Source organism: Manis javanica, chromosome 14 (assembly GCF_040802235.1).
Source record: "Manis javanica isolate MJ-LG chromosome 14, MJ_LKY, whole genome shotgun sequence".
Taxonomy (NCBI): Eukaryota; Metazoa; Chordata; class Mammalia; order Pholidota; family Manidae; genus Manis; species Manis javanica.
This window is the reverse complement of record NC_133169.1, coordinates 3010173-3036546: the sequence shown is the minus strand read 5'-3', so window position 1 is coordinate 3036546 and position 26374 is coordinate 3010173. Positions and strand designations below refer to the sequence as shown.

At 47.7% G+C, this 26374-nt stretch overlaps 1 protein-coding gene and 1 long non-coding RNA gene across 3 annotated transcripts in view; one reads left to right on the top strand and one right to left on the bottom strand.

Annotated features, from left to right (window-relative positions):
• LOC108392596 (uncharacterized) overlaps nucleotides 1-4412 on the top strand; it is a 78179-nt gene extending 73767 nt beyond the window's left edge. The window contains exon 6 of one of the 3 annotated variants that reach the window (XR_012124914.1): nucleotides 74-4412. This is a non-coding gene — a long non-coding RNA (uncharacterized lncRNA). The remainder of the gene's footprint in view (nucleotides 1-73) is intronic. The other 2 variants (XR_012124911.1, XR_012124910.1) reach the window with 2 other exon arrangements.
• The window catches only part of FAM78B (family with sequence similarity 78 member B), a 310016-nt gene that overhangs the window by 150239 nt on the left and 133403 nt on the right, over nucleotides 1-26374 (bottom strand).

Here is a 26374-nt window from a genome sequence, read left to right as displayed (position 1 = left end):
ACACAAATTCCTTTGTCAGATACATTACTCTTGCATGAATATTCACCAAATCTTTCATTTTTGAAAATTGCAGGTACCTGGTATATATGCAAACTCTGTCTTGTCTGGTAGAGATTTAATTGACTTCCCATCTCCCCTCCTGGACAAACCATGTGCTGGGCACCAAAACTGGACTGGATCCTACTACCTTGGCCAAACTGTCAATCTTTACCAAATTTTTTTGATCCTGTTCGTTTTCTTCAACATCTGGCTACAATCCTCCAAACTTTTCTAATTTTTCTCCCTCCCACCTGACTGGGCATCACCGAGAACTGAAACCTCACTCCCCAGATCCTTGCCACGGGCCCTTTCCCCTAGGACCCGAACAAGCCCTGCAAGCTGAAGCCCGACTACGTGACGCAAGCCTCCGACGGCTCACCACTGCAGCAGACCATTCAAAGGCCAGAATTCCCCCCAGCAAGCTGCGTCTGCACCACAAAGGGAGTCCAACGGAACATCAGGTCATACATTCTCCTTCCTAAGAGGTAACTGATACAGTGGCCAACAGCACGGAGCATGGAGAGCTTCCAGCAATGCAGAGTTGTACTGAAGACCCGAGAATTTCCTCTACCAGTCTCTTGGAATCCCCTGGACTGCTTATTCTCAGAATTCAGCATCCAGCTCTTTAATATAATCTTTAATGTTAATATTTCCCTTTTTCATTTCAGGTGCCCTTCATGTAAGATCCCTGATCTCCAGAACCCCAAAACAACTGATCTTTTCACTTCCAGGAGGCTATTTCTTAGACCCGACTTCACCCTCACAGGGGGCTTACTGCCACCTCCAAGTTGTGTAGCAATGAATGATACTCATCGTGAACATAAGTGGGGGACTGACGATGTGGAACGTCTCCTGAGACTTGTGTTCCCGGAAAGTTACGACCGTTAAGAAATCCCCCGACCTTTCGTGTCCCAGGAGCCCCTCACCACGAAGGACCAGCTCACCCTTGCGTATTCCAACAGCCATCTCCATCCCTCCTCATGAGTCCCACGAGCCTCAGAGACGACTCTCTTGTTTATCTATAAAACCTAGGCTGCCGTGCTTTCCATTAATGAACATTCTCCTTATTGCAATGAGAAAGAATCAATGAATAAATTTATTTTTCAGCCTGAGTAAAATCATATCCTTAACTGTCTGGTACATTTAGTTTTTCATATTTTTGTTTCCTCTCATTTTTATGGTTGAGTTCTTCCAATTTCCTTATCTTTCTAAGCCTCAATTTCCTCATCTACAAAGGACGATTACTTCCGCCCCGGGAGGTGTGAGGACTGAATGAGAGAATGCGCGGAAAAGAACCAAGCTAAGTGAATAGTAAGTGCTGAAAAAGTACTAGTCCTCCTTACAGGAAAACAATCCGGAGGCAATAGGTGGCCAGAGAGGGAACTGGCTAAACGAGGCTTAAGTCAGTGCAACTTTATCTCCAGAAACGGGAAACAATTCAGAGCAGGTCCCGACACTGAAGTAAACGGCCCAGGGCACGAGCACCATTTCCTATGTGTGGAAACTACAGCCGTCATGTATGTTGGAAGCACAGCTTCCTTCCCTCGAGGGAGCAGCTACCCTGTTCCGTTTGGGTTTGCATGTGGTGGGGAGCCTGTTGCCTATTAACACAAGATTGTTGGAAAAGTAACTGAGCTTCACAACACGATGGTGGGGAGTCCCTCAAAGGGCAGCCCTCCTCCTACGTAGGGGTGGGTTGGGGGGTGCCCACATTGTAGGTTTGCTAAATACTTATCCGGGGAGGTCCTGGTGACTCCGGCAGGTGAGAGTGCCAGGCGTGTTGCTTGTGTTTGCATCTCAGGCCAGAAAAGCACGGGTCTGGGGCCAGGTGAAGGGTGAGATTTCTGACTGTGCTGTTGAACTTTCCCATAATTCTCCCAACTCTTTGTGGAGCCCTTCCTACGTCTGCCGGCAGGGACTGCCATCTTCCAAACACACCTCAAGGTCCCTGGAAAGGAGGGGGGCCGACGGAGCCGGGACCGTTACGTGGAAGCTTCCAAGTCAAGAACAAAGTCGCCATCTGACAATTCAGCTGGAACTCAGATCGCATGCAGCAGCGAACACTCCGGAATACCAGTGTCAGGTACCCAAGTGCAATGTCATCAGGAAAACGTTTTCTCCTGAAAAGTGATCACTGTGGTGCTTTGCATTAAACTGTAGTCAGCCTGAATGTAAAATGAGCAAATTCTCAAGACCTGCAGATTTTAACCTCTGAGAAAGTGAGACCTTGACCAAATATGGCTCTGCTACTGGCCGCTTTCTCTGACCCACCACCCGGCGGGCCTCGGGGACGCTCTTTTTCCTCGTATTTCCGATTGTTTCTTCCCTGCCGTCACCTTTCTCATTTAACTTTTACCACATCAAGGTCAAAGTGTCCAGCGAGCACGGGTAGACAGAGTACCTAGGACCAACAAAACTGTCTTAATTTCTTTTAAAATCAGAGAAAGAATGAACTGTCCAGTCAAAGAAAATGTTTTCATGTACAGTATGACTATAGTCATCATTTTATCACCCATATATATATATGTATCATATGTGGCTGTACTGTATGAGCTTTCCCATACATGACATATATTATGAATATGTCATATATTCATCGATACAATCATTAATAAAATGTAAATTTAAATATTTTTAAAGGAGGAAGGGGTCACGTGGCTTTGCTACGAAAGCCAAACGTACCTGGGCCTCACAAAAGGCAGAATGCAGCCCCGAGCAACCCAGTCTGTTTGTGATTTGTAAGTGCTTTTCAACCCTTATGGACATGAAACTAAAGGGTCACACCTGCTTCGTCCTACGGTAAAGCTAGCAAGGCCCAGGACCCACGTTTCAGGCCACAAGCCTCTAGATGGAGGACACCAGCCCTCAGCATCTTACACCCGTGGGTTTCAGAAGCGTCTCCGTCCTGGCCCCAGGCTTGGGCAACTGGTGTCAGCAGCTGCACTCCAAGCCTTTGGGAAGCTGGCAGTGTTCTAGTGGCGGTGATCATTAGAAACCCTGATTGCATGTTAAGAAAATACCAGAATTATGACTAGATGGATTGCAGTTCAAAGCAAAAACAACTTTGCATAATCTGACGTGGGATTTTCTTCCTGGTTTCTATGAATTCAAATTTTATAATTTATGTACTTCCCACCCTACAAGACTGTTGGTCACATAATTCACTGATAAGTTTGATGACAGTAATAAAGTGATGTGACAATAAATACCCAAACCTACAAGTAAACCTATTAATCAATCCAATATTTGCATATTAATTACATTTGTGGCCCAGAACGTCCAGGCCCCGGGCACATGGTATGTATTGGACTCCTCCTTTCATGAGAGCAGAGCCAGATGGTGTCCAGGGAGCCTGGTTTCTCTTCCCCGTCTCATTTTGAAGAATACACTAACCTGCCCTAATAATAGTGACTACCATTCGGGAGGTCCTACTATGCATCATACCCTTTGCATAAATTATATCGGAACTGAACAAAATCCCTGCAAGGTAGATAATAAGATATTCACTTTATGGATCAGAAGAATTGGGTGACTTGTTAATGACACAGAGCGGAAGTGGTGCAGCCAATTGTAATTCTGCTCCATCTGACTGCTACGGCCTGGGGTCCAGATGTTCACCAGTAGGTGTGAATCACTGGGACTTTGAGAATTCGGAATGGAAACGACCTTTCCAAGGAATGGAAGCCCAGGGTCTGCAGCGGTGGCTCACGTGTCAGCCCTCTCTGGTCCTCGCCATCACAGAGGGTTCCCTCGGGCCCTCTCCAGCTCGCCTCTCGGCAAAGCCCATCTCAGTCGCAAAGGGTTCACATGGCTCAGCCTCAAATGCCCTTCCCTGGCCTCTCTCTTTAGCTCCTGGGTCCAGCTCAGACCCCTACTCCTTCCCAGACGGTCTCCCACAAGGTCCCCAGCCCTCCCTGGCCTTTCCCTTCTCCAAATCCCACTATAGTTCTGGAAGTGGCAGATTTTACCTCTTGTGTTATATAAGAAGGAAGATCAAATGCACAACCGCTGGGGTTTCAGTCCTCAGAAATCCAGACGACTGGAGAAGGAAGGTACAGCTGTCCCTCGCCATCACTCTCCCTACAGTTGACAGCCTGGTCTGGAACCAGCGCTCACTCGAGGGGGCCTGCGGATGTGACTTAGCAGCTGACACCCCCGACGCCCCCGGCACGCTGAGAAACAATGCGCTACTCTCAGGGACCCTCAGCTCCCTCTCGTGTCTCGGGGCTTCAAGGGGACACAGAGCTCATTCAGAACACCGCACTGCAGCCTGGTGGAGGGAGGCCGTGCTGCTGGCACAGGCCCACGGGTGCAGGCTCCTCTCAGAGTCCCTTCCAGCAGGGCCTGATGCCCAGCAACCCCACCCCCACCCCACTGAGCGTGGATGTGTGGAGTCAATTAAGAATCAAGTGCAAACTCATGCCCTCTCCGGTTCTTTTCCTGTGTGCTCTTTATATCTCACCAACTGGGCTGGGCAGGGATGGGCCCTACATTTATTTGAGCCCCAGGCCTCCTCTCTTTCAGTTGCCAATGTTCAATGTGTGCTTAGTAGGTATTTTGTGCAAGGGATGAGGAGATAAGTTTATTTTTATATTTTCTGCAAACCATCTCAGGAGTACACCTGCCCTTGAATCTCAGGAACAGACAAAAACCAGTTTCTCTAGGAAAGCTTATTCCTAGTCGATCTAGTTGCTCTTCTCCCGAGATGAGAACCCAGTGGAGGTTAAGGGAGGGTGGCCTGTGGCATTCTCCCAAGCCCCCCTGAGCCGCCCGGTCCCTGTGCCTGCCTCTCTGCTCTGTGGGAAGCATGTTTTCTTCTTTACCAGAGCTGATGGCAGCTCTGAGAGAGAGAGAAAAAAATTTAACAGTCCTGAGGATTAAATTCCATTAAGAAAAGCATGCACTGGATTCTAATAACGTAAGAAAAAAAGCAGAGAACATTTAAAAATATTCCCCCCGTGTTCCCAGCTAGGCTGCCTGTCTTCATTCACTTTAGGCCTCTCTTTCTGACCATTCGCAGGGTTATTAAGATCGACTGATCCGCTCAGGCCTGTGTGGAGATTCTGCTGCCTTCACTGACTTCTGTTCCATCAAGCCCCATATAAGCTTATGGCACATGGCAAATTCAATTTCAGGAGACAATGGATCTTAAAACCAACAAAACCCACTAAATGATGTTCGCTGCCGGGGAGAAGGGACACGGCTGTCACCCGTGTGTGGATTTGCTCTTCACGGGCAGCTCCCAGCAGGGGAGGGGGAGAGCGGGCGGCGGAGCAGGCAGAGACTGAAGGGAGAGAGCAGTGAGTGGGCAATCGGGCTTCACGGGTCCCCAGCCCCGCTGTTTTCCTGCAATCCCTTCTGAAATTCCTAGTCAAAGCCCCTTATTTCTATAGATCCTTGGTCTCAACAGTCAGTAATACCCTAGTGACCTCAGAACTGATGAAGCTTCGGTTAAATACCCAGAGAGCCGACCAACTGGCAGGTCCCAAAGCTACAGGACTGGTTTTTAAATCCTCAAGAATCAGAGAAATGGGTCTTGAACCGTGGCAGTGGGGTGGAGATGGGGGGTTCAGGGTGGGGGGCACTGAATAATTCTGAGCCATCCCGCTTAGAACTCAAATGCCGTGTAGTCAGGTATCATATCATTTTCACCCTTTTTAACATTTAGTCATTTATTTGTAAATAAATAATGTATGTGTGGTACAAAATAAAAATATTCAAAAGGGCTGATGGTAGAGGGAGGGATTGTCTCCCATTCTTATCCCCCTACCTGGTTTCTTGTATTTTCTGCAAGACATATTCTATGCATATGCAAAAACCCATGTATATGTTTCTTATTCTTTAAAAAAGCAAATCTTGACATTCTAAGCAGACTCTTTGACACTCTGAGCTTTTTCATCTAACAATATGTAGTATCCTAGAGATTGTTTTAAATAGCCATACAGTATTGAATTATAAGAATGTATCAGAATTTTTTTTAAGTTCCTTACTATGAACTTAAGTTCATAATTTTTTTAATTTCCAACAGATAGCTTTTATAAGTAATGCTATAAAGAGTAACTGCATACATCTCATTCACACGTGTGCTGGCATATATGTGGGATAAAGTCTTAAAAGAAATTGCTGAGGGAAGAATATATACTTTACAATTTTGATAGATAAATCAAGATAATTTTGATAATTTTGAAAACCACACTGTTTTCAAATAGGGATTGTATCAGTTTACATTTCCACCAGCTATGGAGGGGAGTGCCTGTTACTGTACATTATCGCCAACATAATGTTTCCAAACCCACTGATTTTATATCATCTAATTGGTAAAAAAGGATAACACTATTGTTTTAATTTTCATTTCTTTATGAATGAGGTCAAGCGTTTCTTATCTTTAACAGACCTCTGTAATTCATTTTCCTGTTCAGACTCTGTCATTTTAGAAATTTGCTTGTGGACCTTTTATTGATTAGTAGGAGCTCTTTAGCTATTAGTTAGCCTTCTATCTGTGAACAGAGTTGGACTTTTTTTTTAACAGTTTGTCAATTGTCTTTGACTATTTAAGTGGTATATGTATATATATTTTTTTGCCAACACTAACACATTTCATGTAGAATATATCAGTCCTTAAAAAAATATCTTTTGGGTTTTCTTTTTACTTAGGAACATTTTTCTACATCATTCTATTTTTTTAATAGTTTATTTTTTCATTTTTATTTATCTATTGTTTAAAAGTTTTTTATATTGAGATATATACAATAAAATGCACAAATCTTAGTGTACAGCTTGATGAACTTGACATATTTATGTATTTATGTGGCCATTGCCCAGATCAAGACATTGAACATTCTTACTAATTATTTTCCCCTTCACCTATTTTGCCCATCCCCCACCCCCATCCCCTACGCAACCACCAATCTGTTCTCTGTGTTTATGATTCTATTTGAGCTTAGTTTGTTCATTTGGTTTGTTTTTCAGATTCCATGTGTAAATGAAATCATATGGTATTTTTCTTTCTCTGCCTGATTTATTTCACTCAACATAATACCCTCTAGGTCCATACATGTTGCTGCAAATGGCAAAATTTCATTCTTTTTTATGGCTGAGTAAATAGTCCATTGTATATATGTAACATTATTTTTGCCCATTCATCTATTGGTGGACATTTAGGTTGTTTCCATATTTTGGCTATTGTAAATAATGCTGCAATAAACATAGGGATGCACATTATCTTTTTGGATTCGTGATTGCATTTTCTTTGGGGTAAATTCCCAGAAGTAGAATTTGCTGGGTTGTATGGAATTTCTATTTTTAGTTTTTTTAGAAACCTCCATACTACTTTCCATTGTGGCTGCACCAATTTGCAAGGGTTTGTGCTATGATGTCAGAAGGATCCAGGGAAGGGGTGTGTGCCAAATGCTCTGTGGACAGCAATGGGGCGCACCAATATGAGCATTAATACTGTTAGTAAAAATATTAGACTAAAATGATAACTAAAATCTTGGAGGGCTGACCACTGAGGAAGTGCCCAGATGTGGCACACTGGAGCTCGGGCTCCGGGCAGGACTGCCTAGGTTAAAATGCCCCTCTGCCAGGACCATGGGCCTGGGAGCTACTTCCTCCCTGTACAGCAGTCCCCCTGGCTACAGGATGAGGGTGAGGGTCAGCATGCACCGCATGGGGCTGTTTGAGCACCAGATGTGATGATGAAGTTGAGCACCGTGTATCCTAAACCTTAGGAAAACTTCTACATGTGCTCAGTAAAAATCAGCTGAAGTCATCATCTCCGAGCTACTTCGTTGTTCGGAGAAGAAAGACGTTTGGTTACGATCCTATTCCCTTCATTTCTGCATTTTTGGTGGGTATGAGGTTCCGTTTTTGTTCCCATCAGCCACCTGGTGCCTCCTGGGTGTCTCCCTGTATGAGAATTCTGAACTAAGTGATCAAGCGGAGGACTGGCTTTGAACAAATCAAGTATAATAAAGGACATCGAGAAATGACTTACATCCAATTTGTGAGTTCACCTGCTCTCTTGAAATAAATGATGACTAATAAAGGATTTTAAATCGGTATGGGGAAGAAGTTATAAAGATAAATGCTTGCTGCATCTAAAAAACTAAAAGTTCGCTGTCCTAGGACAAAATGACATATATTTCTCCAAATATTTCTATTCCATAAACACTCCCTTTATTGGAAGTGATTGGGTAACAAGATATTTTACTTCATTGAAAACGGATTCCCTTTAGGAGATAATTTCCTCATTATCCTCAGAGGCTCTGGAATCTGCTATTAGATTCAGAATTCAATTTTGAGTGACTTCAGGGGATAAAGCCTTCATAACTTTCCTCTCTACATTTCGGAAGCTCAAAGGCTGAATGCCCCCTTTAAAGAAATTTATTATTGTAACACGTCACCCTCTATACCACATTTAGAAACTAATAAATTTTCAATAAATTTAATCACATTAATTTTAAAAAGATTTTTCTTCCATAAACTACCTACCGTTTTATCTTTCGGTTGTCATATGTGTACAGCCAGGTCAGTTTACACCCAGAGTAGCTCACAGACAGCTCCAGCTTCTAGGCACCTACCAAGAGGCCTCACTGAATGCCTGCGAGTCAGGTGTGATTTTCTTACTTACTTATGAGGAACCTGAGGCTCAGACAGGCTATCCAGCACCACCGTGCTAGAGGGATTCGAGTTCCAAGCCTTTGTTCTTTCTGCCACAGGTACCACCCACATACTCTTAAAGGACATGTGGTGACACTCCACCTCAGGTTCTACTGTGAGCTGGTGGCACAATCAAGCCTTACTCAGGGGCAGACCCACCTAGGTTGGCCCTCCTCCACCACCTACTAATGATGTAAATTTTGATAATTTATCTAATTTCTCTGAGCTTCAGTTTTCTCACCTGTACAGTGAGAATAAACTCCCATCATACAGATGTTCTGAGAGTTAAAGGAGCCTATTCTATGTAGAATGCTTAGCACCGTTGCCCAGCATAGGGCAAGTCATGAGTTAAAGGTACCTGTTTTCAGTAACACTTGTAATAACAGGAAATAGACCCTCACTTCCTGAGTTCTGATAAAGGGTTTGTTCTAATCTGTCAGTGTCCTAGTCCATTTATACAAACATACCAACTTTATGGCTGGTGCACGTCATCCTGCCTGTTTCCTTCTTTGTGCATTTATTTAAGCAGGTCAGGCCTGCTTCAGGTGGGATACCTTGCAGACAGAATGAATTTATACATATCCGCGGTGGCCACGCACTCCTTAGGACGTAGCTCGCTGTACCATACTTGGCACTGGCCACTCAATCCCAGGCTTTGGCTGTCTGTAGCCCCCTGGGTCCCCACCCTGCTGTTCCCTCTGAAGACTCGGCCCTGGCAGGCCTGGCTCATCGCCCACTCCTGGGCTCTCTGGAAATCAGGGATGGCGAATCTGCATGCATCCCAGTTGCCTGTACCCTCCCCGTCTGGCAGCTGCTGCCCCCCCGTGGCTTTCTGATCAATCATAGTAGCTCTTAATTGTTCACAGCTCCTTGTCTTTCTTTTCCCCTGTGAGTGAAGCTCAGCATGTGGATCATTTTGTACTAATCGTTTATTTAATATGCCTCCTTCCAGGCTGGGGCAGGTATACAAAAAGCCCTTATGATTCTCCTAATACCTCCTGTGGTTTTTTCCTCTCCTGTCTCGACACTGACACAGCAGATTCTTACCTTGCTCCCTTCGATTTTCCTAAATAACCCCTCGACACCAGATGCTTTATTTATAAAGCCATATAGGCCTCTTCCTACTTTTTCCATGCTCGTGTTTCCCTTCATCTCACATTAAATTTAGAAGAACTCATGCCTGAGTGAATGTCTTAAAGGACAGTCAGGAGTATAAGGGAGTGTGTGGAGGCCGCTCCTGTTTGCAGGTGACACTTGCCATCTCCGCATGCTCTGTCACTGGCGTCACCTCCGTCTCCATCTGTATCTCTATCCCCAGCTGTGTCAGTAGCCACACAAAACTGGTTGATGCAGAGTATGGCCGCCTGGGAGTGAACTGTGGGAATGGGGACTGTTCTGAGAATCGGGGTACAGGGGCCTACGTCCATCCTACAGCAGAGCCCCCAACTCCCAGGTGGTGGAAGGGGCAGAAAATTATGGCCCCGAGGCTGGTCCTCACCAGGTTACAGTGTTGCTCGTAAACCCTTTAGAGTTTAAAAACATGGTAGAGAGAAAAGACTAATGTCCAGAAATGCCTCCTCCATCTCTGCCAAGAAAGTTGTGGTCGCCCTTCAAGGTCCACTTCGATTTCAAGCCCCACGTCTCAACGGGCCCCTGCCTGACAGCGCCCGACAGCCTCAAGGTCCTCATTCTGCGACTCTTGGGTTTGGGCGCTGGACGCACTTGCTTCGCGCCTCACTGGCACCCTCTTCTAGGGTGCTTCTTTCCGTACTTAACTGATTGATATGCACAGCTTTTAACTCCTAACTTGGGCTGTGAACTACGTTAAGGTAGAGCCACGAACGCTTAGGCCTCCTTCACCCTTTCATTTTAATCCGCTACCAGATTCTTGACTGTGTGTCGGATTCCACGGGGCCTGGATTCAAAAGATTCCCGGGTCTTCTCCCAGCCTGGCTGAATCAGAAACCCCAGGTGTGGGACCTGAAATCTGGTATTTAAACAAACTCTTAGCGGCTTACACAGTCAACCAGAGTTTGCGACAGCTTCCCTTGGAGATGCCTTAAAACAGCTTTCAGATTTCTCCTTTCCTATCATTTCAAGTAAGCCAGGCCCATATCACCCAAAACACACACGCACCAGGCACGCGCACACACACACACACACACACACACACACACACACACACACACACACGCAAGCCCTTTTACTTCAGACTTCATCTTGGAACGCCTACCAAACATGAACGAGTGCTCCGCGGGCGCCGGACACTGTGGTAGACGCAGAGGAGAATAACCACGAGCTGTCTCGTGCGGAACCACACTGGGCCCGCAAGGAGAGTGCCAGCCATGGGCACCAGTGCGGCCGAAGAACCAGCCTGCCTCCAGGTGCAGGTGCTGCTATCCATCCTGTCCCAGGAAGGGCAGGCTTGGGCCTAACTTGTCTTCCATTTTGTAGGTGGGGGAGATGCACCCAACGGAAACAAGCCAAGGAGGGACCTGAGAGCTCCGTTCCTTTCAGATGGACTGGCACTTCCTCCATGACTCAGGCCCACGCACATCAGCCCCCCAGGCGACGGTACCCCCAGGCGACGGCACCGGGTCAGGCCTTGCCCCGCATACGGTCCCTGCAGGCAACTGCGAACGGCCTGTTGACCCGGGAGGCTTGGCTGGGTGTGTGGCCGAAAGCCAGGCCGGACTTCAGGTCTGCTCAGGACCCAGGGTTGGGGTAGACGGTCCAAATATGTGTCCTCTGGCCTCAGAGATAGTTCGTGGCACAGGGCCCCTCTGGAGGCCCACCACCCACTGATGCACGAAGGCTGACGATTGTCGCTGACCCTGCCAGCATTCCCATTTCCTGAAACCGAGCCGTTTCAGAACATCTAACACTTGAAAACAGCCTATTGTGATGCCATGCTTTGTTGCCATGGCAACAAAAAAACAAGGCTTTCCTCCTGGTACCCAGCAAGAACGAGAGGTGTTTGGGGAACAAACAGAGACAGTCTGCAGGTCAGTACATGAAGATGTTAAAGTAAATGGGCAGGAGGAATCTGCCCCTTAAACTAGCAGTGCTGGTTTCTGTCCTCCGTGTCTTGTGTTTGGGAGCCTTGAAATGTGGCAGCTGTGTGCGTCTGGGGCGGCTGGCTCTTCTGAGTCATCGTTGCCCCATTCATGCATCACTCGGGCATTCTTCCCTGGGGGTGTGGGGAACGTGGACGCTAACGCCTTGACTGCGAGAAGTGCTTTGGTTGAAGGGCAGCTACTTAATCTCTGGGTCCCCCTAAGTCACACCATCACTTCTGCAGGCGCAGTACCAGAGGCTTAGATCAGCACTTTGTACATTCGAATAGCCTGGAGAATGTGTTAAAACTACAGATTCCAGGGACTTAGCCACAACTACCAATTCAAAATCTGACAGAGGGGCCTTGGAAACTGTCTTTTTAACCGGCTCCCTGCTGATTTCAATGCAGGCAGGCCTCCTCTGACACTGAGAACCACTGGCCCAGACACTCCCCAGGGCCCTGCTAGCTATGCACTCTCTTCAGGTTCCCATCCAATTATCCCCTCCCTGCTCCCATGCCAACCACCTCCCACCAGCGCCACACACGCACAAAGAACCTGTCAGCCTCCTTCTGAGGCAACTCCTCTGGGCACCGAGAGGTCCGACAGTTTTGTGCACATTCAACGAATGAGCCCTTTGCTCCAGCGAATACAGGTTTCCCATCAGCACAGCTGTCAGACTGCTGAGTCACGGTAACGCTCTCCAGAACGACATGCCGCCCGTGTACAGCACTTCAAGCTTATTTTCACACGTTCCCAGAGGATTGGAATTGTGAACCATTTCTGTCTGTCTAGATGTGTGAGTTGGAATCTACAGAGGGGACACAATGATATTGACCTGGGAAATCTGTCAAGGGCTTAGAAGCATTTTCTGTCCATAAATCAACCAGTCCAGTGTTTCATGCTGAGTAAAGCGATCTCCTAGTTGTCCAGGAGAGTAAGGGTTATGCCAGGTGAGGAAGGACAGTCAGCTGATTTCCTCTCTGAGGACAGGTGGGCAGCACAGGGACACAGGAGAGCAGAAGACCAGGGCCCAAAGCTGAGAGGCTTATCTTCAAGTCCTGCCCCCACCCCCACTTCCCAGCTGGGGGTCTGGCTTAAAAAATGCTCTAGCATCTGGTTTTCTCACCATAAAATGTGGGGGACAATAGTCCTTTGTCATAGGGTTATTTTAAATTTAAAAATATGTTAAAGCACTCTAGCATCTACAGGGCTTGACACATAGTAGGTGTGCAGAAAACGCAATGATATAGTTCATGCAATTTATGTATAAATATAAAATGTTTTATAATAAAGTCATACTGTTTTAATATCTGTCACTTTCCCCTTACAGTGTTCCTCTGTGTGAAGACGTCACCCGTGTCTGTCACTTACAGACCCTCCATCTCATGGATAGAACTGGATAAGCCCTTTCTGCCCACCTCTCTTTGCATACACTGTACAGACCACACCTTTCACTCAGGTCACCATGCTATTGGTCTGGTTTTGTCTGTGGAAATCTGCCCATCTCATGCACACACCCCAGGCACCTTGATTATTTAGGCATTTGCCAAGTCTCCATTAGCAACACATTCAGAAGCCATCTCTTAGGGAGTCCCCTTCTGCCAAAGCAAGCTTTCTTTTAATTGATTGTAATTGGGTTTCACGTGCTAAGTGGGGCCTCTGCTAGCTCTGGTAGCTTATAGGATTGCCATGACAACGAAATGAAAGGCCTCTCAAGGTACCCAGTGCCCCTCCCAGCACATGGTGGGCACTCAGCCACGTTCCTGACTTCCACTAGGGGACTGATGAAGTGGTGGGTGAGGCCATGGTCTGTGGTCACCGCTAAGGGACTGTCATTCTTCGCAGACCCGCCTCAGCTGTAAGCTGTTCTCTTTGTGGAAAGCACTTTGTCTTCTTAGGGCTTCCTTACTCGCAAAATTTTATGGCCTTTACTTGTCTGTGTCCTCCTTTTCAAAAACTTTCATTATTTTCATTTTAAATTATATACTTCAAACTATAAAGTTATAAATTTTTAAATAAAACTCAAAGAATACAAAAGTGCACAATGCTGAAAATTTATCTCTACCAGTTACAATTTAAAATGTGTCAACTTCTAAATGTTTCTCTATGATATACATGCAATACACAGCATTTTGTTTCTTTTTTTTTTTCTTCTTTCTTTTCAAAGATGGGCTCACACTACACATAGTGTCCCACAACCTGGTTTTTTGTTAGTTAATTTTTGCTTTTTTCTCAACAATACGATGACTATTCTTCCATGTTGTAAAATACTCATGTTTAGGCATGGCTTCATGAAATTTTAAAATACTGTCTCCAAATTTTTCTTGTGCAACTAATCTTGCAGCCCAAGTTCTTGTGCGTATTTCCCTGGGGACTTTTGGTGAGAGTATTTTTGTAGAATATATTCCTAGCAGTAAAACTTCTGGATCCAAGGAGTCCATATTATGATGAACTATTCTCTTATTTTTGGACAGCTAAGTTTAAAATATTTTTCTCTCTTACTGAAAATGCTGTAACCTAGGATTTACATGGATTTAACTTTTCTTTTGCAGTATTTTCTTAGGATTTATTTATTAGTGAATATCCATAGTTATCATAAAAGGATATACTGTAGGCCAGAAACTGCTGTTCATGCAGCTTCTCTTCCATATCCTCCTTCTAGGCACATAGCAAGCAGCCCCATTCTACAGATCAGAAAACTGAGTACTTCAATCTTGGCATCCAACAGGCACATTCAGCATTTGAGCTCAGGTCAGTCTGATTTCAATACCAGTGCTTTCTGCTAGTGTGTTCTGCCCCTAAACATGAATTCTGAGCTTATTCTGGGATTCTAGGACTGTAGGGGGCTCATTGCTGAGGGGGAGAGGAGATGACTGCTCATAAAGGCAATGAAGGCAATACGGTGAGCTGAGCCCATGCTGGTGAAGTCATAGGTCATTCGTGGTGGGGGCGACCACTTTTAAATGATCGAGTTGCATTCTTGACTGAGGCTAGGTAATAATAGCCTATTTTGTAGATGGGAAAGATGAGGCAGGGGGCAGTTTATAATCACTTTCTGATTATAACCCAAAGTGTTACAGCTCTGATTAAACCCAAAGGCTTTGCCAGACACTTGCCACTGTGAAACATCATTCCTTCTCCTGCAGAGTGATGATCTTGGGAACTATTATGCCAAGAACAGGGACAGCCAGACATCATGAGACTGAGCAAGGGGTGTCCCCAGGAGGCATCGCCTTCCTGGCAGGAAGGCCATTTCATGGGGGCGATTTCCTCCAGGAAAAGTGTAGAGTCACCTGATGGTCACTGGGTCAAAGTGTGGTTGGGGACAATTGGTGGCCCCGATCAGGGAGATACTCTCAGGGAGGGGAAGATGTGGGTAGACAAGCTCCTGGGTCTTTAGGAACTCCACCCACACGCACATGCATTTATCAGGGTTTCACAGAGCACCTGCAATTGGTTGGGTGCGGGGCCCACACTTGGAATCTCTGGCACGCAAAGCACCATGGGGGCAACCCCGAAGGAGCTCTCAGAGCTCACTGGGGCAGAGGCCTGGAGCATTGAATCACAAGGTACGAGCTGCATGGGGGGCCACCGCATTTGTACAAGTGCTTCTGAAGAATTAGTCTGAAGAGAGGCCCCTGAGCCGGCAGGCCGACTTCTGTGTACAGAGCACGTGCCATTCTGCCTGAGGAGTGGGGAATAGGGCGGCCGGGCTAGCACAAGCGCTGGTTGGCCTGGTGCCACCTGCCACAGAATAAAGTGGGGCGAATCCAGGCCATGCAGGGTAGCTTTGTATTGACAAAGTGAACGGCCTGCAGATGTGGTTGTGGAGGGAGGCGCTTTCCATCTGTGACTTGCGAGCATCTCTGCTCAGCCTAAACAGGCACAGAAAAGCAGGAGATAGCCCACCTGATTGCATTAGTGTTCCCCAGGGCTGAAGAGTATGGGTCAGGCAGGCAACAGGTGCAGGAGTCCATGTGCATGTATAAGCATATGCATATCTGAGTGTCTCTGTCTCTGTCTATCTCTGTCTCTGTCTCTGTCTCTGTCCATCCATATGAAAGTGAAGCCCACTTCTTTGGTCCGTGCACAGACTGGTCCCAGATCCACTAACTTGCTCACTGATGTGGGTCAGGTCACAGATCTGTCCTCCACGTGTGGGGATGTGACGTGTCTCCCTTTCTGAGTAGAGTTCCTGAGGGGAGGCGGGCAGGTAGAGCCTGAGAGTGGAGCAAGAGGGACCTTTCTCATCGCTCCCTGCATCTGAAATGTCCGGCACACAGTCCGTTGCCCGGCAGGTGCACAGAGCTGGATCGTCCTGTGACTGAGGGAGGCCCCGGCTGCCCCCCGGCCACCTTCCTCATTAGCCATGCCCATCCCAAAGTGTCCGTGTGGGCGCCCTATTTTTGGTGGGGCATTGTTCCCAGAAGGATTTTGTGGTTATATGTACCTGGTCCCTGGCAAGAGATGGGGATGTAAAGCGTGGAGCAGATAACCATGTTTTCCATTTACAAGAGTTGCTCGGCCCTCTCTGCCCCTACCTCCCTTCCTTTTCTTCCCTTCTTCTGCCTACACTTTCACTCCTTCCCAAAGCCCATTATTTATTTTCCAAAACACCCATTGGACAGCCAAATCTACAGAGCATCTGCTGTCATTCAGCAGGTAGCACTCCAGTGTCTTCAGAGCGCCCCCTGCTGTTGACCCAGCCTTTCCCGTCCCAGCATCCCAAGGGGCAGCCGGGCTCTGCTTCAGGCTGCTGGGTCTTACTATTCTCCAGCGTCCTTACCTACCCCCTTCCCAGGGCTGGAGGAAAGCAAGGGGCCTCAGGCATGGCCCCAGCCCTGCAGGAGTCACCGCCTCCAGCTGTGCCTCCACAGGGGGCAGGGTGGGTGCCATCTGTGCAGGCCACCGTGCAGGGGCTTCACGACCCAGCAGAGGTGCTGGGTGGGGTTACTCACTCCCTCTGCAGGCGGGCATTGGGCCACGAAGGGCAAAGCGTTGGGCGTCTGAGGTGGGAGCGAGCAGAGGCTTCCTAGGCCTGCACACTGTTGATAAGGCCGTCTGTAGGGCTGGAGCAGCACGTCTTGGTGTGGAGGCGGGACCGCCCCCAGCTCCTCGGGGAGGTCCTGTCTCAAGCTCAGGGGTGTTGGGTGCAGTCCAGTTCTTCCCCAAACCAAAGAACCCACCAGACCTGGAGTACATCTCCCCAGGGTGGTTTCAGACCAGAAAAAGGCCCGCCTAGGGCCCGCGTCTCCGCGTCTCTTCTTTCCCCAGCCTGCAGGGTGGAGGTGTGGGAAGCTCCCAGGAGAGACCAGCTGCCTGCAGGGCAGTTTCAGGAGCGCAAGGGGAGTGTGTGTGGGCACCCCGACATCCCATCCCCGAGCGCAGCGGCAGGAACCGAGCCAGGTCTTCCTTGCGTGGGGTGGAGCCGCAGGCGTGTGCCAGAGGGCGGGCACGGAGGGGCAGCCACGACTAGTCTCCGCTTCTTCCTCTTCTCTGAGCCCCTTCCAGCTCTGAGGTGACAGACGCTTCCCTGGGGAGGAGGCATCCTGAAGAATGTGCACGCGCTAACTACGCGACAGAATCAAGGGGGTCTGCCCTCTGATGACCAGGGAACGAAGAACTTAGGGGAGGATGAGTCCTTACACAAAGCGGAGAAGCGCAGGAAAGAAAAAGGCCTGCAAGGGAGGTCTGGAAGCTTCCCGAAAAGCGAAAAGCTGTTAATCCGTCCTCCCGGAGTGTCGATGTGGAGGGACGAGCCAGCGCCTGCTGGGAAACCTGCACCTGGGGCGCGACCGGCTGCTGCAGTGGGACAGTGAATGGGGCTGGGGTCTTCTGCGCAAGAGCTGGAGAGGAGCAGACCAGTGGGGCAGAGAGGTGCTCTGCAGCCTGTGTGGACACGGCAGTGGGGAGAGGGGGAGTCCAAGGTGGCGCGAGGGTATTTTACCCGCACAGCTGAGCGGACGACGGTGCTGTTCCCTGAGGTAAGAGAGGCTGGGAGAGGTTTGGGTAGGAAGAGAAGGAGTTGTTCCCTGGCCCTGCGGCTCTAGAGATGTCTGCGGGGACAAAGGGCTGGAGCTCAGGGGGACCTTTGACCAGAAGACCTACACTGTGCACATGCCAGGGCTCCCGACTGGCTGCCGGGCCCCTTAGGGAGCAGGCGGAAAGCTATTTTCTGCTATGTGTGTGTGTGCGCGCGCGCGTGTACTTCGCCAGGGGATACCCAGACCGCTCGAAGTCCATCTGTAGATCCTTTAGGGCTCCAGGAGTTGTGCCTGGACCTGGAGTCTAAACCTTGGAGCTGGAGAATAAACCTTGGCGAGAGCGCCACCTAACGGACGGATGGGGGGTAGCCTGCAGAGGATGCTGGTAAGGAATGAATGGCCCCGGGGGAGGAGCGAAAGCATCCGTCCTGGAGCCTGTGGACAGATGCAAGTCAAGGCCAGCGGTTCAAGGAGAATGCGGCACTGTCGTAAGAGGTAAGGAAAGACTGAAAAATATCCACTCAGTTCAGCAAAAGAGAGCAGTTTGAATGTAGAACAGCGGGCACGAGGGCCCATACGTGGAGTCACAGGAAATGAGGCGGCAGTTGAAGGACAAGCGACGCAGAGCCCGGACGGAGGCCGTGGTGTTAGGCAAGGTGACAGGGAAGAGGGGGGAGCACATGCAGAGCATCTAGTGGGTGGGGAAGAGGGGACCCTGAGATGCTGTCCCCTGGATCGCCTCTGTCTCTGTGAGGAGCGGGGGCAGTCTGCTCACGGAGGGCCTGGCAGCTGCAACGTTGACTTCAGGCTTCCCGGAAGCTAGAACCAAACAGGACCCGGGTACATTATGTGATTCTTTCTGTCCAAAAGATAGAAATGTTTTCAACCCAGGAGGCACTTCAGCCCAGTCTGGCTCCTTGAAGCAGCTCATCCCCGCCGGTCTCTCATGCTGGACTCTGCAAAAGCAGGCGCCTATTTAACCTTCCAACAGGGGCAGAGCCCTCCACAAGGGTCCCGACCCTTGTCTCACAGTGTCATGCCTCCCCCTCAACTCCAGGGCACAAGGCCTGCCCGTCGCTGGTCTTTGCCCCCCATCTCAGGTTTGACGCTGGACTCTCTCATCTCAGGAACGACCCACTTTACCAAATCAGCAGCCTCCCCTCCATAAGCTCAGGGAACCCCCTGCCAGGCACCACCGAGCTGCTCAGAGCGCCCGTGGGGGTCCTCGCTCCTTTCCGGAGGCCCCCGCTCTCCAGGGGCAGCTCAGCTCCCCGAGGGGCTCTGGGAAGAGGTCAAACGAAGGAATGGGTGAGGGAGCGGCCCTTGTCCCCCCTTCCAGCGCGGGCACTGGGGCTGTTACTGCAACGTACCTCCATCAGCCGGAAGGAGGGAATGACCCTGCACTGAGACTTCTATTTTCATTTTCAAACCCTAAATTCTAGATTTGGGGCACTTCCAAACAATGACTCATGTCAACTCTTGTGTCCATTTTCTGTCTCATTGTTGGTCTTTCTTTTCCTTATTGATTTTTAATTATCCACTTTAAAAATGAAAGTGTATTCTCTCCATTATAAACACAGCGTATGCTCATTTTAAAACAAGGATAGTAAGTCAGACGCTGGATTCATCAGGGGAGCTGACTGCATGTGTTTTTATCCTTTCCAGAGAGTCCCCCCGAATGATTGCAAAATGATCTTTTTAAAGGAATTAACTTGGAAGGATAGAGAGAATAGTAAGCGACAAGTTTTCAGAAACGGAAAGCAGATGCATGAGAACCCATGACCAGGCAGAGCCGGGAGGTCACCCTCAGGTGCCTGCAGAGAGGGAAAGGAGACCCATGCACCTGACAGGTACCCCAAGAGTCTCACACGGCAAAAGGCTAAACTTGGGGAGCACCTAAGAGAGGACGAATGGCTAAAAGGTGTTATACAGAGAGGCCGGACCTCGCCCCCGATTCCCTGACCAGCCCTGTGGAGCCACCGTCTCCTCCCAGGCCCCCACCACTCCACCGCCCACCCCCGGCAGGCAGTGGGACACCCCTGGGGAGGAGTGAGGGGCTGGCAAGGGGAGGAGTAAGTCCACGTGCTGAGCCATGGGACCCCCAGCACCACTTCCTCGGCCTACCTAAGACAGTGAGCCCTGCCTAATTAGTCCCTCTGCTCACTGTGACCGAAGAATTCTTTTCTGGAGCAAAGACCTCCACCCCCGGGCATTTGGGAGTCCTCCAGGGAGAAGCCCGCCTCACCCCGTGGTCACCTTATTTAGAAACTCGGCAGCCGACAATCACCACTACCCCCAAATTAAACATGAACATAAAATAAACGATCATCAGATACTTAAGGAAAGCTTTAACATAAAACAGGGAGCAGGAAACAAACAGAAAGATAAACCTCCTGGAGAAAACAAAAAGTTCTCCTGGGAACAGAAAATCTCAACAAACAGAACAGCAGAATGTCCTCATGAACAAAAGAAAAGATACTGTAACCATAGCCAAATATGAAAAGTCTGATAAAAGACCTGAAAAGCAGCAAGAGCTTCTAGAAATTAAAACTGATTTAAAAAATAAGCCAGTAGAAATAACACCAAGAAAGAATTATAAAACATGAAAGAAATGGGCAATAGCAGAAAAAATAATCTTATAGGATTGACCCAGAATGTCTCCTATCACCTTAACATTTCCAGAGGAGAGAGCAGAGAAAATTGGAAGGAATTGAGAAGCACAGACATTTCTCAGACCCAAAAAGAATGTACCTCCTGTTTGAATGGGCCCATTAGGCACCAACATAATGAGTGGGGGAAAAAAGACATGTAATTTTGAAACATTATATTAAAGAGCAGCTCTTAAAGAGAGGAAAAGTATGGGTCCCAAAGTCAAGAATGACACTGGGTTTCTCAATAGCAATAGTGGATTCTGGATATCATTGGGGAAATCCCATCAATACCTTTCAATCTAGAATTCTCTATCTAGCTAAGGTATTTATCAAGGAGGAGGGTGGAAGACATTTTTCAATATATAAAGACTCTACATATTTATCCTCACCCACTTGAGGATGCTTTTCAGCAAAAGAAAAGAGGAGAGCAAGAAAGAGGGACAGAGCCGGGCCCCACAGTGAACAGTATTTACATCACGGTAATAATATGATCTGCCCTTAACTGACTTAGACAATAATTTCAGTATAATTGTTTAGGGACAATGGGGGTAAAGGGAAGCATTTATACATGTTTGCATGACTTTAGAGTTCAATCTTCAAATACGAAGAAGAGAAATGAAGAGATACTGTTTAAGCTGGACAAACAAGACCTAGAAATACAAGCCTATTATGTAAAAACGCTACTTAGAAGAAACAGTACCAAACTTCAGTGACTGATCCGGACAGTGGGGTTAAGGCATCCGGTATTGGTGGTGGTGGGTAAGGGGCTGCTGCTTTTTGACACAAGGCACTGCTTTGATACAAATAAATAAATGAAAAAGGAAACTTTTGGGAATAAATATAAAGTGCTATCGCAACAGAAACAATAATAAACTAGGTGGAAGAAAAATCACTAATTGTCACACTGGCTGAAGATAACTAGTACTCATATTTGGTGGAGTTTTTTAATTTTAATTTTTCAGTCTTTTCTCTATGAACATGTTTTTGTTTCTCGCTTTTACACAGCCATGTTCATACAGTTGGCTATTCAGCTTTTCTTAACCTATTATCATGGCAGAAACATTTTCCCATGTTATCATGTCATATTAAAATTAAAAGTGCTTTGAAAGGGCTGCATGATAACTCAGCTGAGTGGCGGTACTGTCATTTATTTTTGTCATTGTCACCTGTGGTTCCCTGTGCCCAAAGCTCCAACATCCTATTCTCAGCTGGGCAACTGACTGCCCTCCCGTCAGGGCGACTGTGGGATTCGAGCGGGGCTGCCAGTCACCACCGGGGCCCCGGGCACAGCCGGGAGAGGGCCGCCCAAGCCTGGCCGATCAGAGCTTTCCTGGGGGGCTTTCCAACGGGGGCTGGACTGCAGGGTTTGATGTGAGGATGTGAGTCTGGGGCAGTGACGTGAGCCCAGACTCCCAGGGCCGCCCGCCTAAGCGTAAAGTGCAGAAACGGAGATGAGGGAGGCACAGGCGGGGGAGGCCCCAGCTGGAGCAAGAGGCGAGAGAGGAAGAAGAGATCAGCCTGACCGGCACTCAGCTCTCGGACTCTGGCCAGTGTTCCTCCGGCCCCTCCATGACCGGTCACGTCAGCTGGTAAACACTCCCTTGTCACATTTTGTACATAAGGTAGGCGGCATTTGTTTCCATTATTTTTCAGTAGATGGGCCTTCACCAATGTGACTTCTGGGATGGAACATAATAGTCAAGTTGTTTTGAGCAGATATTTAATAAACACTTATTAAACTGAATTAAATTGACTTCCCCAGAGACAGAACGATACAGTGCAAAGAGCGCGGACTTTAGAAACTGGCTGACCTGTGTTTGAACTATGGATCTGTAAGAACTTTGGCAAATTATTTCATGTGACAGAGCCTCGACTCACCCCCCTTCTTCATCCTCAGCAGCGTTACAATCTCTCACATTTGCTGAGTCCTTTCTGTGTGGCTCACACCATATTAAACACTTGGCAGGTGTTAGCTTCTGGATAAAATAATCCTCAAGGCAGGCCTGTGATTATTATTATACTGTTAGGATGTGTGCAATGAGGATCCGGTGAGATAACCGACAGAAAGCATTAAATCTAAATAATAATGCCTCTTCTCCCTCCCTTTTCCTTGCTGACTTAATCTTGCCTCTCACCACTATGCCAGGATTTAGTCAAAGCCCCCTCACTTTGGGGCAGGTTTACCTGCTTTTCGCCTTCATAATTGTCAGCCTTGGTCCTCTTACCTTGTCACTTGTCAATTTTGCTCAGTGTGAAACGTACTCAGCAATGACACAAACCACACAAAGGTAGAGCTCAACAAATGGGAAGACCTACTATGCTCTCCTATTGGAAGAATGATTATAAAGAGGCCAGTTCTCCTCAATTTACAAATTAAATTTAATCCAAATAAAGGAAATAACAGAGACCTCTGCCTTCTCCTTCCCTGGAATTGGGAAATGGCAGTTCTGAAGTCCCTGTGGGAAGGTGAACAAGCAAGGAGAGCCGGAAAGAGATCGGAAAGAGCAGTGAAGAGGGATCAGCCCTTCTAGACAATGACGTGAGTTTACAACCTGAATCATAAGAACAGTGGTGATGATACCTGAGTAGGCAAACAGACCATAGCACAACCAGGACATTTAGAAATAGACCCGATTAATAAAAGGGTTCAGTAGATTAAGTGGCGGAAGTGGTGTCGACATCCAGTTTGACGGCACAGTCTGTTGGCAAGGCTGCGGGGACACAGGCTGACGTGAGGGCCAAATGGGCACAAATTCCCATTCCGTGGGTGGAAATCTGCTAATGATTATCAGAATTACAAATGCATTCACTCTGCTTCTAGGAATCTAACCTATATATTTATACGCACACGTGCCAAATGACAGGTATATGAAAGGCATGAATTTCAGCATATTGCAGCACCCGTTATTCCTACTTAGCAAATCGCAGGACATAAAATGCTAACTTTTAATCTGTGTAATTTCATGAATTTACAGTCTCTAATTAAGTGGAATCTCCCTAAGATCTCTCAGGATTTATTATTCTCATTTTACAAAGCAGGAAACTGAGGCTCAGAGAGACTCAGAAAGCCTCACTGGGAATCATGTGCAGGACTTCTGACTCCAAGCCAAGTTCCTTTTTCATGAGGCCACAGCTACCTCGACTAGCCTTCCGGAAAACATCTGGTTGGACCATAGTTATTGCAGGGAACCCTCCGAGCCAACTATTCTAGGAATGAGGACCTGGCAATAACTCAAGGATAATGGAATGTGGCCCTTTCTCCCTCACACCACACATCGTTAACTCATTATAGGACTCTGTCTCTGGGTCTTGAAGCTGCTTTACATTCTTCACAATCTTTCTCAAAACCGGGCTCCAGCCCCACGCTCAGCTAACCTTAATCCAAGATGGACGCTCAAGGAGAAACGTGCTTAGCCCTCTGAGAGCAGATGGCCTGCGGTGCCCTCCTCCTCCGAGCGTGGTCCTCCGGCCGGCAACAGCAACATCCAGAGGCCCCCCAGAAACACAGAATCTCAGGTCCCATCTCAGACCTCCAGAACCCAGATTTGCATTTCTAGAGCCCCAGGTGATTTCCTACAAACATGCAAGTTTGAGGAGTTCTGCTCTGAGATATGTATGTGCAGTGACGATGCTCCATGATTTTGTGGTCTGCGATCTCGCCGTGTCAGGGACCCAACCCCAGGGTTGGTGCTCTGGTGCCCTTCCCTCAGCCCCACTGGTTCTGAGCAGCACCTATCACATGTCTGTAAAACACCCTCCAGGACGTTTTGGTTTGAATGAGAAGTTGATTCTACTTGAAAAGATCCTCCATAGAGCAGATACACAGAGCTGCAAACTGAGAGAAATGATGCAAGTCCTAACTCCCCTGCTCGGCTGTCGATGTTTGTCTCGCACCTGCGGAGTTCTCTGCTCCACGGTGGCGTTGAAGAGGTGGGACAGTTCTGCCCTGGAATTCCCAGCACCACGGCCCAGTGCTAGACATGTCCTGGATAAAGTTCTGCAAACAGCCGTGCTTGCCTGCAGCGCCTGAAATTTCCACCTTTTCTCTCTGTACTTGGAATTCTAAGTCCTATAGTGCTGGGAAGGGGAGGGACAGATAGCTAGACCTTAAATGCCACGTCCCTCACAGATACATGACTTTGGGCATATCTCTTCCCATCTGGGGACATGTGGTTTCCTGAGAACTTCTGAGCTAGACATGCTGTGATTGCATACACGGCTGCTAGCTCTGATGTGAGAGATTTCACCAATAAACAACTCTGTTTGCGAGGAGCGAGGGGCTCTTTTTGGATTGGGCTCAGCTCAGCTTTCCCTCCTATTTCCCACTCAAGGACAGGTCTGTCCATGGGATTGCAGCTTTTCTCTGAAAATGGTGGGAGGACCAGTCTCACCTCATGATGGGCCGATGCACACAGCAGCACCTATCACATGTCCCTAAAACATCCTCCAGTGAGATCGGCCAGAAGCAACGCAGATGCTCTGCAGGAGCAAACGCTGGTTTCTCGGGTTTGTTAGAGAGGAGAGGAGGCAGTTTGCCAGATGCCAGCGGTAAAAAGTGAGAGCTCCCTGGGGTATGTCTGTGGGGCATGTTTCTAAAGCAGTGTGGCCTGTAGGATCTACCTGCAAGACGTTTACATCTAGCAGAAGTGACAGGAAAAGGAGAAAGGGTAAGTAAGTGTAAACATATGGACGAGGGACATAGAAACAGTGCATAGCTACATGCATCCGAGCCTGTGCACCAAAGAGAACCTTACAAATGGAGGAGACTGTATATGATCACCTCAACATCCACGCCTTGCAAGAAATGGAAATGAGGCTTCAAGGGCAAGGTCCGGGGAATGTCCAGGAGCTGGTTGGTAGCAGGTCTCCTCCTGACTGACTCGAGGCCATTTCCACCACAGTATTCTGCCTCTGCTGGGATTGTGAGATTTGGGTTGGTTAGTTAAGAGGTTACATGGGATGGTTATATTTGAAAATTATTCTCAGGTGTGAGGTGTGGTATGTCTGGGAGGCAGATATTTTGTGTGTGCATAGGTGGATTTGTGGCAGCAAGAGGGTGTACAGAAAGTTTTGGTTACAACTGCTGTTTTTCCATTTAGTAGGATTCAGTAATAGTTATTAAAACTTTTTTGAATTTGCTGGACATACATACAAAAATAAAACTCCCATCATCCTTCTCAATTAGTGTTTCTTGACTGAGGTAGAAGTGACTGAGTCATATTTCTATGTAGGCTTGCCCGTTTATAGACAGGATTAACTGGGGAGTGTGTTGATAGAACCAGATAAAAAACCTCAGACATAAATACCCAGTTGTGTGGCTGGAAGGACCAGATGTTAGGGTACAAATGGCTGCCTGAGTCAGCTTTGGGTGTCTCAGCACATTTCCAACCGGTAACAATTTAAAATGTGGGGAAATATTCATATACAAGTTACCTGAGCCCTGGAATGAATGGGCTAATTTGCTTGCAGAGTTATTTTCCTCACTGATCTAATAAAAGGGCTGAAATAAAATACGTAGCTCTTCATTAAGAAATCATGATCGGATACCCACTTCTGATGGAAAACGTCTGCAGCTAGTAAGGAATCTTGGATGCATGGCACATAACAATCGAGTTTTTATAAAGAAACAGTCTGGGTTTTCCAAAGGCATAGTAGTGACATTTGGGATAAATCACCTCCTCATTTAATCATTATTGAATCACATATTCCAAGCACTGTATAATTTTGTATTATCTGACAGTTCCCGAATGCTTTTAGGTTATCTCGTGAGAACCTTACAGTAGCCTTCTGAGCCAGGTAAGGGTACCTCATCCCATTTTACAGAATCAGTGGAGAAGCAGTGCACTGGGAGGCCAGGGAGGTGAAATACTGCCCAGCGTTCTCCTCAGGTCACTCATTCTGGGTTTGGAAGAATGAACCATTTAGGGGCTTCAGCACTAGGCTAAAGAGATGAAGCGATTGCCTGAGGCCATACCATTAA